The following is a 12,573-nucleotide window of genomic DNA, read 5'->3' on the forward strand; positions in this document are numbered from 1 at the left end:
GTCCATAGCAGGGTGGTGTGGTGGGAAAGCCATTCCCGCAGCCCGCATTTCCTGGCTCCCCACCAACCCCTCACCATCCCCCTCAGGGGGATTGTGTATCCACCTGACACAGCCGGCTCTTCTCACAGCCTCACATTCCCGGCTGGGAATGAAAAGTGTTTCACCATCCTCCGTGTCCCTTCCTGCTCCATAAATCCACATCCCAATGCTTTGATTTGTTATTTCTTTTAACAGCTTAAGCCCAGCGTATGGAGACGGAACAAAACTTGCCTTTTGCTGGCTGGAACGTCGTGACTGCAGTGGGGAGAGGGTGGAGGGAGGGCACTGCCTGCCCTTTGCCGGCCCTGCCGGGGCTCGGTGCCTGCCAGGAGCTCATCCATCACATAGAGGAGACCAGGCAAAATAGGATGTGGTGAGATTTTGCCCTTTACAGCCTGTGTGACCTCATGGTGGCCTCTGCTGTGCAATGGCGTGAGCTGCTTGGAGTCTGTCATGCTGCTGGGTCTGCCTGTCCTCCCCGCAGGGCAGAGCCCTTGTCCCAGCCGTGCTGGTGGCCAAGTGCTGGAGGAGCTGATGGCAGCTGTGGTCAAGACATGAAGTCATGGAACCAGGGAGAAGGGAGAGGGGGGGAAGGCAGAGGAAGGGGTAGGATGCCAGGTGGGATGAAGGCAAACCAGGAAGAGTGAGGACTGCCTGTGGGCACTGCTGTCAGGCCATGGTGTGGCTGGGGGGGGGCCCGCGGTCCCCCCGGGAGCCCACCCGCTCTGCTGGAATGTGCTGGGGCCTCTGCACTGCTGTTGGTAGGACCTACCGGGGTGATTGTCACTGTACTGTTGGTGGAGGAGTCAACCCATGTGCTTGCTCCTTGTGTCTGATGCTGCCTCCTCAGTCAAGAACACCCCTCCACTGCCTCAGAGCCCAGTGCTGGCCCTGCAAACCCATCCTCAGGGAGTGCCTATCAGCACACAACCAGGGTTAATTCCCTCATGGAATGAGGATGGAATAGATGACCTCAGCCCCCATCAGCCCCCAGGGAGTCTGGGCAGAGGCAGTGCTTTGGGAAACTCCTAGCCAAAAAAAAAAACCAGGAAAAGGCATTCATATGGCAAAAACACTCCCCCAGCAGTGTGCATGGCAGTGGGCAGGGCCCTCCTCCCTTCAGCACATGCCAGAAGTGGCCATTCCCAGTGTGGGGTGGGGGTTTTTGGCACCCCCTCCATGGGAATGGGCAGTGATGTGGAGCCAAACCACCCAGGGCTTTGCTGGGACAGCTGGGAACATGTCCCCCTTGCAGGGACAGGGACATGGCTGCCAAAGTGCTGGGCACATCCTGCTGGTCAAAGTTTGGAAGCCACTGTCAGTTTTGGGCTGGAGAGCAGAGACACATCCTGGGGACACTCCCCTCCTCTCCCACAGGGCTCATGCCACATAGGATTTCTGGTGAACCCCAAGTGACACAGCCCTGCTGGCATGGGGAGGAGAATACAGCTGGTGAAGCTGTGCTGTGACTGGCAGCTGGACAACTGGTCCCCAGGATGTGGATGGATGCCAAGGCAAGCGAGGTGGGGACCCTGCCCATCACCTCCAGATTGGGGCACAGCCGGGGGTTCCCCATGAGCTTCAGTGGGGTAAAAAGGGGGCTTGGACCCATCCCTAGAGATAAAGAAAGGAAGAGGGTCCTTGTGCTGCACAGGGAGACAGGACAGGCGCCAGGGAGGGAGAGCAGCCAGACAAGAGAAGAGGAAGAGGCAGACAAATCTGCTTTGTGTGGGGCAGCATCCAGAGGAGAGGGAAGGGGGGACATGGGGAAGGGGCCCATGGGTGCTAGATGAGGGGGCGTGGTCTGGCTCCCTTCTCCCCCTTGGTCCCCAAAGTGGGGTGCACAAGACAGTCCATTGAGGTGCAGGAAGAAAATACCTTTTAGCATCAATAAATATAAAAAACCCCTTTTAAACTAGTGTTTTTTTCTTCTCTACCCCATTCTGTTTCAATTTCTGGTTTAGTTTGCATTTTACAACTTACCCATTAGTATGTGTAGGTAATTTATACATCCATAAATATACCGTGGGGTGTGCAATAAAAACTATTTGGAGCTTGCTGCTCTACAGGATGCTGCTGGGTGCCTTGTGCTGTTAGAAACCAGACATCCTCCCCCACTGCTGCAGCACCCCAGAGCGATGCAGCACTTTTCTCTGCTGAAGCTCTCTGCTGGCTCCTGCAGAGCTTTGGGATGTGTTCACCCCCTAACCCAGCATCAGCCCATCCTGGCATCTCTGAGGCTGTCCCAGTTAGCAACTTGTCATTGAGGAGGTCATCAAAAGGCTGCTATAAAATCCCAAACAGAGGTTTGACACAAACTAGGGCAATAACCAGGTCCCTGCCCTCATTTTTAAATCATCCCTGCAGTGCCCTGTGTGTCCATGCCGGTCCCAAAAGCCCTGTGGAGCCAGAGCTGGCTGGCTGGCGCCATCCCACACCCGTGGCAGCAATAGGAACACCTCGAAGAGGAAAGGGGGCTGGAGAAGAGACAGAGACACTTGAAAAGACAGCCCTGGCTGATGGCCATGTCCTCCCAAGACTGTGCCTGTGGGGTGATGGGGGAGGAATGGAGGAGGACAGAGGATGAGGAGGAGATGCTGGTGGCAGCTTGCTGCAGCAGGAGGGGCAGCCCCAGCAGATACTGATGATCCCCTTGGTGATGTCCCACCACCACCTTTCTAAACCCATGGTGGCAGGGAAGGGAGCAGGGGCTGTTCCCCGATGCAGACAGGGGTAAAGGCAGCACTGCCCAGGGCAGGAGAGGATGGGTCTGGCTGCAGCGGGGATTCAGACACCCCTTGGGGTTCCTACCATGAGACACCAGCAGGACTTCAGCAGCAAAACAGCCCCTGCAACGTGGACTCAGACCCAGGATGGGGAACACAGCCCAGGCTGGGTTGTCAGACACAGCCTTTTGCCCTTGGATCCAGCCCCATGCACAAAACCAGTCGCAAGGACAAACTCCTCCTGTGCCACCATGTCAGGGCCACCAGCACATGGCAAAGTATTTGTGGCCATCTGGAAGAAGACATCATTCCTCCCAGCAGAGCAGCAGGAGCTGCAGCCTGGCCCATTGCTGGCAGGGTTGACCTCAAAACTCAGCTGGTGGCCAGGCTGGTGCTGCTGACATGAGAGCCAGGGCAGGAGGACCCCGCTGTGGGGTCGGCAGGAGGACCCCTCTGAGGGGTCACCAGGAGGGACACTGCTGTCACACAGCTGCCACACAGGTACGTGCACCTCTGGGGATAACAAGGGCTGGACCACTGTGACCAGGGCTCTGCTCACTCTGTTATCTCCAAGGAATATCCATCATGGCAAGTATTTGGACAGTGAGGGTGGCTCCTGCCCTCACCAGCTTCCCACCCACCTGGTTTTCAGCCTGGGTGACATTTGGGAAGGGGGGACACCTCCAGCCCCCAGAGCCCATTCCATGTCTGGGCTCTCAGGAACCAGACCAGCTTTGCCCAGGTGGATTTCTGTGCATGGAACAGGACTTCCAGCCCCCAGCCCACTACAGGCAGCCGTGACGCTGCTCCAGCTCCTCAGCTGCACACCCCAGCCTGGGTGAGATCCCTTCAGTTCAGTGCCCCAAGGCTCCAGGTTCATCTCTGCACCAGCAAAGGCATGATACAGAGGCAAGATCACATTTTTATACTAAAAATAATGTTTATTTCTCCATCATTTGTACACAGAAACTGTTACAATAACACAGTGCTCCTGGACCATCACTTGCCCACAGCTGCAAAGCCATAAAAAAAGGCTTTATATTAAAGGAACTGTTACAACAGAATAAAAGCTCTCGGGCAGGGCTCCAGGCTGGCCCGGGTGCAGCTCATGTATCCCAATTTCTCTTTCCTTTTGCAGCTTTCTGGGGCTGCTAAATGCAGCCATGGGCATTTGGTTGCACAAAGGCAACTCCTGCCTGGACTGACCAGCCTGAGAAAGCCCACCCCTGCCCCCGACATGAAGGTGACACAGCTCTTGCCCCTGCAAGGAGCCCTCTGGTGCCCTGGCACCAAGAAGGCAGAGGGACTTTGACAGGGGTCCTGTAGAGACAGGACAAGGGGAATGGCTTTAACCTGCCAGAGGGGAGATGAGATGAGCTGTCAGGCAGAAGCTCTTGCCTGTGAGGGTGCTGAGTCGCTGACACAGGGTGCCCAGAGAAGCTGTGGCTGCCCCAGCCCTGGCAGTGTTCAAGGCCAGGTTGGACATGGGCTTGGAGCAACCTGCTCTAGTGGAAGGTGTCCCTGCCCGTGGCAGGGGTTGGAACTGGATGAACTCCAACCTTAAGCATTCTGTCATTCTCTGATTTAATTGTCCTACCTGCTCTGACTCCCTCATCCCTTCCCAGGCAGGAGAAGGGTTCAAGCTTTGCTTCTAGTGTGCTCCTGGTTCACCCGGGTTTGAGTGTGGGGAGTCCCTGGACCATGTCCAGCACCATCCTGCCCAACCAGCTACTCGAGGCTGAACCCAAGCAACTCTTCTCCTCTCTACAATCAGTGTTTTCTCTTTCAAGCACAAATCTCTTGTACAAAAGGCACACTCCTACCTCTTCCCAAGGGCCGCTCTACATCCTCTCGCTCTCTGTTATTCTCTTTGGTTCATGCACCACTGGGTTTGCATGAGCCAAGCACCTGGGATTGGAGCGACATAATAGATATGAAGTGCAGTGGAAGCACAAAGAGCCTTGCTGAGTGCAGCCACTGCCATGAGGGGATCGGGGGCTGTGTCACGTGCCGCAAGGGACTGCTGAGCTTCCAGCCCGTGATGTGATGGATGAGCCCCAGGAACACCCGAAATGCTACCAAAAAATAGAATCGTATTATTAGTGAACACAAAAGGGCATTAAAACTAAAAGCTGCAAAGGCTCAGGGTGACCCCAGGAGGGACCAGCGCTCCCAGCAGTGCTTGGGTGGGCACAGGCTCCCGCAGCAAAGAGCCTGCCCTGTGGTGGGTTATCCCAGCCATGCTAAATGGTCCCAGATCCTGCTGCACTGCTTGTGCTGCCTCACCCCTCCCTAGGAGGCTCTCCCAGACTGGAGGGTGCCATCCTCCCTTCTCCCTAAGAGCATTCCCAGCCACTCTATTTCCTTTTCCACTCTTGTGGTACCCCAGCTCCCTGGGCTGGGACCAGCCTGCCTCCTCCTGGAGTGATGTGTCAGCAGCCAAGTTGTGTCCTGGCCCTAGATGATGCGGGGCTGTTATGGATCCCTCCATTACTTCAGTGTTACAAATATGTTAAATTAGGACAGAAAACTCAATGTCTGGAAGCTGCAAGCTGGAGCAGAGCTGTTCTCACTGTAATCTATTGCACCAAGAGCCAGCACCCTGCAAGACAAGAACTGGGGTCCCTGCTCTGGCACCCCAGCACTGAGCTATGTGTAGCGAGGGCTGTGGCTTCCCCTTCTGTCCCTGCCTTTCTGTTCAGACTGCTTCAGCATGAGAACTGCAGCTGAGGTTCCTCCCCTGGGCTGAAGCCTTTGACCCTTCACTTGTCTACAGGGACAGACCAAAGATTGGACAGGAGAGCTACAAAGACACAAAAACTGGGTCAAGCAGCTCCAAAAGCAAGAAGGAAAATAAATTACCTTGCACAGCCATGCACAGATCCCAGAGTGAAAGCTTATTTTACTTACTAAAAGCTTTTGATGGTCCAGCAGTTTTCTACCTTTGACCAGGAACAATGTGTAGCTCAAGCAGCTGATGATCTCCGCTGTGTCCTCCAGGATGCCACTATTTCTTGTCACCTCACTGCCTTTGCTGGTCTTGCTTGGTTCTAAAATAAGGTGGTGTTAAAAACAAGGGGTGAAGCTGTGGTAGAACCTCCAGGCCAGCTCTGGTATATCTTCCTCAGGAACAGCAGCCAGCTGGGCTGGAGGACCTCAGGACACTGAGGAATTGAGAAATATCCAGTGGAAATGGTCCAGGGCTGCCCAATGCACCACATTAAGTGTTGAGGCCTCTGCCTGTCTTCACCCCAACCCCAGAGAGCAGACATAGCTCGCTGGTGGGCAACACCATGACCCAAACAGACTCTACACCTCAGACACCACCTCCTTAGGAGGCCCCTGTGCACCCCATGGGAGAAGACAGTGGTGGTGTAACAGAGGATGCTGCCTGCCAGGATTACAGCCCTGAATCCCCCTATGCCCCACACTTTGGCCTTATCCATTTAAGCCTGGCATTGCCTTTCAAACACAGCCAAGTGTTGGTGTCCTAGTAACGAGGCCCAGACAGCGCCTACCCTTAAGAAGCCTTTACAGCTTAAAGCTGAGCTCATCCAGCTCATGACGCCACGCTTGAGCCAACAGCCCCAAATTAGAGCAGCCACCAAGCCCCAACCAGCACCGGGGCACCCAGTGGAAGGGGACATGGGGCTGAGCACCACCATGGCACAGCCTCCTGCCTTCAATGCATGGAAAGATGTACTTTTCATGACTGGGAGGGGATGGCAGAAGGGAGGGGACTTGCTCAGGAATATAAAGCAGCAGCTGAATTAGTGCCCAGATGCTGCAGGCGTGAGAAGTTAACTCTTTCAGGGCTGAAAGCCTTTCATGCTCTCACCATAGCTCCTGAAATACCAAAGGAAGGCACATGAAAATGTTCAGATGAGACAAGCTATAGGCTCCTATACAGGATTTAAGTATTTTGGAGGGTTTGCTAGATAACCATCACAAACCCACCATCCATCTCTGGAGCACCCCTGAAACTACCCCTTATGCCTCCCCTTGCTGTGGCTGCTCTTTTCCTGCCCTGCTCCCACCTGCAGCCCTCCATGGGGCAAGAGACATCACTTATGGGTCTGCCCTCCACCCCCCAGACTAGAAAATCAGCAGAAACGTGGAGGGAGCAGAGGAGGCAGGAGGAGAGCCCTTCTGCCCTGTGCACAGCAGGGCTGACGCACGCAGATCACGCGCAGAGCCTGGCTGGGGAGGGACCAGCCGCCTCCAAACACAGACATCAACCATCTCCCTTCCAGGTCTGCTGCCAGGATGTCCCCTGTGCAGGGTGGGTGTTTTTCAGTGCTAGAGCCTGCTGAGTGGACCCTCTGTGGGTGCTGGTGCTGGGTCAGCCCCTCGGGGATGAAGCATTTGGTTTGGGCAGACAACACAGGGAGCATTCAGAGCTGCCAGGCTTTGTGCGCTGATTCCCTCAGGGCTACACCAGAAAGGAGGAGGGTGAGATATGTCCCCCCAGCTGCCAGCTGGACTGTAACACAGCTATAGAGAGCTGAAAGAAAGCAGGAGCCTCTACTCAATGCACTGCTTGTCCTTCTCCCTCTGCAAACCCTCCTCTGATGCCGCAACCCCTTCTCCCTGCAGGGCCTTGCCCTGCTCTCAGGCTTTCCCATGGCCCCCAAACCCTCTCCTGAACCCCAGCCCGCAGCAGCAGCTCCTCGGTCCTCACCCTTCCACAGCACCCAGGATAACCCCCTTCCCAAGACCCGGCAGGAACCCAGCAGACGGCTCCCGCCCTCCACCTCTGCTCCTCACAGGTCCCAGATTCTCCCTCACGCCCGCACTGACACTCTCTCATCTTTCTCAACTGGTGAATTTTCTCACATCCTCCCACCGTTTTCTTCCATAAATGCTTTATTCGGTTACTTTATTTAACCAGGGCAGTCTGTAAGCATCTGCAACATCCTGTGAAGGGGAGGGTTGTGAAACTGCAGCTTGGCATTTAAACCTGCCCCTCCCAGCTTCCCTCATGTGGGAGAGACACCGACATCTCCAGGTTATGATTTCACAAGCCTCCTTCGTGTTCTTTTTCTGAATTAAGCGGCCCCAGTTACCCTTGCTGCCTCCCTCTGCTCCTTATCTAGCTTATGGTGTCCCCCTTCAGGCAGGGGAACCAGAACTGCAGGCAGCACAACGCGCGTAAAACAAAAAAGGCTGCTGCTGCTGTTGCTTTTCCTTCCTCTTTCTCAGAGATTTCTAGGTCTCAAAGGGGGCTTCTGGGTTTTAACGACTGCAGAGCATTTGGCTGACACTGCTACAGACCCCCACACCCCCCGTGGTTCACTCCCATTGGCAACAGTCAGTTTGGAGCATCTCACAGAGTTATAAAGGAAAGGCACACAGGGCAAGACAACCCCTTCAAGATGCTCTAAGACTCCTAAACATCCAGGTGAGGCCCCTCTGCAGCCCTTCGCAGTTAGGATTTTGTTTTTTTCCTATTAAAATAGTGCCAGAAATATTCCTACTATTCACAGCCTTCCTGATGCGTTTTGTTTCCTGCCTTTTAGCTGATTAAATAACGGTTTAGCAGTCAGATAGGAACCTCCCCTCTCATCCTGTGGCAATTTAGCTGCTTTAGGATACTGCAGGAGACCCCTTTGGAAATCCAGATGGGCTTTATCAAGTGGCTTCTTATGCCATCAGCAGCAGGACAACAGGAAAACACTGGAGCTACTGAACATGAATAGTGTTTTGGGCAAAGACTATTTATGGCTTGGCAAAAAGATCACTGGGCTGGAAACCCATGCCCAAAGATGATATTTTTGGTCATCTCCAGCAGATCTGATTTGAGATTGCAGTGGCTTTACAGATGACTGTCAAAACATTTCAGGAATACTTGGAAATTGCTGCCTGCTGCATACAATACACAGATTTTGGCTCTGGTATGATTGCATCCACCAGCAAAGACTGCAACCTGCTCTGCTTCTCTGGCCCTGTTTGGGGTGATGACCATCATCTCTTCCACAGGCCAGGTAACTGCCTGGTAACATGTCTGCTCTGTGCACCATGGCTTCATCCTCTCTGAGAAAGAGTCCCCTTGAATCCAGCCCAGCCCAACCCTTCCTTCTCTTCCCTTTGGATGCCCAGGCCAGCAGCGATGGATTTGTGATTGATTTTCTGCCTTCACTTTGCTGCATGGTGGGAAGCAGATGGCAGACACAGCAGTTGAGTCACTTCAACCACAAACCAATTCTGAATCATCTGGCTGAAGCTCAAGGGTAGGACAAGTGCTGAGCCAGACCAGAGGAGGACACAGAGCTATTGTGTCCACGCCCTGCCATGGTCCTCGCGCCTTCCTCGATGAGCTGGCTGCAGCATCCCCTTTTGCTGACCTCGCTCCCCCACAACAGGTCCTTTAAGCTATTAAGCAGAAGCCCAGTGGCTTTCCCCATTCCTTTCCAGTCTAGGGATGGAGCTGCTTGTGGCTGAATAGAGCCAGCTGCTGGGCAGGACAGGAGTCAGATCAGAGCTGACAAGGCTCACATGCTGAGCTCCTGTCTTCCTTGGCAGCCGTGACGGGCGATGGAGAAATGTCCTGACAACTGGTGATGGAGAAGAACAATACATCCCACTGGGAAAGCTCCTGTCGACTGCAAAGCATCAGATAGGAGAGTCATGGGGAGGAGGACTGAGAGAAGCACCAGCAGGATCCTCTGCAAACACATGCTCTCAGACCTGGTGTGAGTTAACCCCAGTGGGCAGCTCAGCCCCATACAGCTACTCACTCCCTACCCTGCAGAAGGATGGGTAAGAATCAGAAGGGTAAGGGTTGAGATAAAGGTGATTTAATAGGGAAAGCAACAACAAAGCAATGAGGAATTCATTCACCACTTTGCATCAGCAAGAAGATGTTCAGCTGTTTAGTGGCTGGTGGTGTTTAGCTGCCCATGGGGTTAAACCACAAGAGGACCACATGGGTACGGCGCTGAACTGAAATCACTTCCTGAAAAGAGCAAAAAAAGGGAAGATCCAGCGAGCAGGGGAGGGGAACCCCATGGTCACAGGCAGAGTTCAGGCTTAAGTGTCTGGTACTGCCCCCCCCAGCACCTACCTCCGGAGCCTTCTTGGCCATTTCCTCCTGTAGGCAGTGAGTCAGGGCCCCCTGTTTTTGCAGGTGTGGAAAGGGAAATCCTCCCCTTCCAAGGGAAGCTGGGTCTGAACCAGCTGCAAAGGCAGCGAGTGCTCCCTCCCGCCCGGGGTTTTGATTGCAGCAAGAGAGTTTCCTGCCCTCAGAGCATACAGTGCTCCTCTGGGAAAGGGCCAGAGGGGTGAAACCAAGTCGGGGAGATGTCAGTGGGACACAGGGCACACTGTCACTGACAGCCGAGGCTGTCTATGGGAGTACACATGGTGCTGTGTCACTTGTACCTACAGGTTTTGTGCTGCTGCCACTCAGTCATGGTCCCATCACTTGTGGAGGACTACAGGTACCCTGCACAGCAAGAGGACACACCTGCCATACAGACACCAAGGTGAACAGAGTCTGAGGGGGCAGCAAGGCTACACTAACCATGCATTAGCCTTGGACCTTGCTGAGGCCAAGAGGCAGATCAGACCTGTTACTTTATATCTCTACCCTTTTCTGCATGTAGAAGATGAGCAAATATCCCACTGCTGTTGTAGGCTGCTGGAACTGAGTTGGAGATTTCTCTCCATACTTCTCCTGACCCTCCTCCTCCTATATTTGAGACAGAAAAGTTGTAGCTTTGTCTTTTATACATCTCTGCTCTAGTTTTCTTTTTCCAGATGCTTGGCTGAGAGATCTTCCTACCCCACTCTTCTGGTCAGGTCACCGGCTCGCAGCCACTTCTGTGGTACTGATCTAGCACCGCATGTCCTCACTCCCAGTTTGGGTCCTTTTTTCTCTGTTTTCCACCCCGAGCACATCACGTCCTCTCTATCCAGAACCTCCTATGCAGCAGCCATTTTCAGCAGCACATAAGCTGCTTTAACATCTCTTCACCATGTTGTTTGTGAACCTGCTTCCAAGCTGCCTCCTTTTCCAAACCCTCTTGATCTCTCTTCTTTCTGCCCCTAACACAGCACAAACCTCTTCTTTATCTTTCCCTGTAGCTGCTGGCAATGGGTGTGTGTGTGTGTGGGGGGTATCTCCACATATCCCACTACCACCTCAACTCTTTCTATCTCTTCAAGTCTCTCTGTTCCAATCTTAACCACATTCATGCACCTAAAAGGCACAATTCTGCTTCCTCAGCCTGAAATAAAACTTTCTAGTGGGGCCTGTTGTGATAGGACAAGGAGTCGTGGTTTTAAATTGAAAGAGGATAGGTTCAGACTAGATAGAAGGAAGAGATTTTCTACACTGAGGATGATGCGACACTGGCACAGGTTGCCCAAAGAGGTGACAGATGCCCCATGCCTGGAAATATTCAAGGTCATGTTGGAGAGGGCTCTGAGCACCCTGAGCTACTTGATGTCCCTGTTCATTGTAGGGGGGTTGGACTAGATGACCTTTAAAGGTCCCTTCTAACCTAACCAGTGGATGATTTTAAGTCTGGCGTCCTGGTCTGCATCACTGGGCAGGAGAACAGACAACGGCAGGCGGGAGTGTGTAGTGAAAGATGCTGTCTAAGCCACCAGGAATGGAGGGGTGGAGAAGCTATTTTGGATGTAGATTAAAAGGATGTAACGTCAGCGACTGCAGCAATACCAGCTGGGTATGTGAACCATGCCATGGTTTCCTTGACAGCTGCAAGGAAGGAACAAACATCAAGCAGTAAAAGTAGGCACCATCTTTTTTCCTTCCCTTTCCATCCCTGGAGCTCCCTGTGCAAAGGAGCATAGAGCAGGGGAGCAGCACCTACCCTAACACACTGCCCTGCTCTGGTGGGACAGGCTGCTGGACCACAAAGCTTCCTGTAAGACATCCATCACACCGGCCCCATTACCCATTGGCAAAGAAAACACAGGACCCCATGACACTGATGTGGCAGGAAGAGGGAACAGAGCCTAGTGTCTGGACTCCTTCACAGTGGAGTCCACTGAAGTTCACTCACTCACCCCCTACTTGGCTATGGACAATAGCATCTTCTGTCTCCTGTATCAGGGAAAGGAATGATATATATTCGTCATTCTGTCTTCTATGTCTCTCAGATATGGGGTAAACTCCACTGGCTCTTCATTCTGTATATGGAATCACAGACTGGTTTGTGTTGGAAGGGACCTTAAAGCTCAGCCAGTTCCAAACCCCTGACATGGGCAGGGCGAACTGCTCCAAGCCCCTATGTCCAACCTGGCCTTGAACACTGCCAGGGATGGGATATATGCTTCAAGGGAATATTTTCCTGCCCCATGGGTCTGTGGGGGCTGGGAAAGCATCCACACACATTTCCCCCCCGGATGGGAGGGAATGGATTAGGACCCAGACTGCCTGACAACACCTGCCTCCTGGAGAGGAGGGAGCAGGGACAGCTCCTCTGGGATCCTTGGGTATATTGTCTAAAGCCTTTCACTTTCCTCAGAGATCCCAGCTGTTGGGTTATTTGCTGCCGATGGAGGAGGCCTCCCCAGCTGCTCTGCTGATGTCTCCCTGGGGTCTTCTCCCTCTCTGCTTGGCTCAGTTGTCTCCTTGTGCCTCTCCAATAAGCGTCCCGGCTTGCTAATGTCACCCTGCCCTCTAATCTGTCACTCTCGTGATGGTGCTCAGGCCACTAAGGCGATTAGCCTGGCCTCAGCTGCCGGCCTGCCCTAGCAACAGGGGTGTCACCCCTCGGGGAGCCATGTGCAGGGGTGGCCCATGTGCTGCCACCACCCCAGTGGCAGCGCAGCTTTGGTA

Source organism: Nestor notabilis, unplaced genomic scaffold (genome assembly GCF_000696875.1).
Source record: "Nestor notabilis isolate BGI_N333 unplaced genomic scaffold, ASM69687v1 scaffold14723, whole genome shotgun sequence".
Classification (NCBI taxonomy): Eukaryota; Metazoa; Chordata; class Aves; order Psittaciformes; family Psittacidae; genus Nestor; species Nestor notabilis.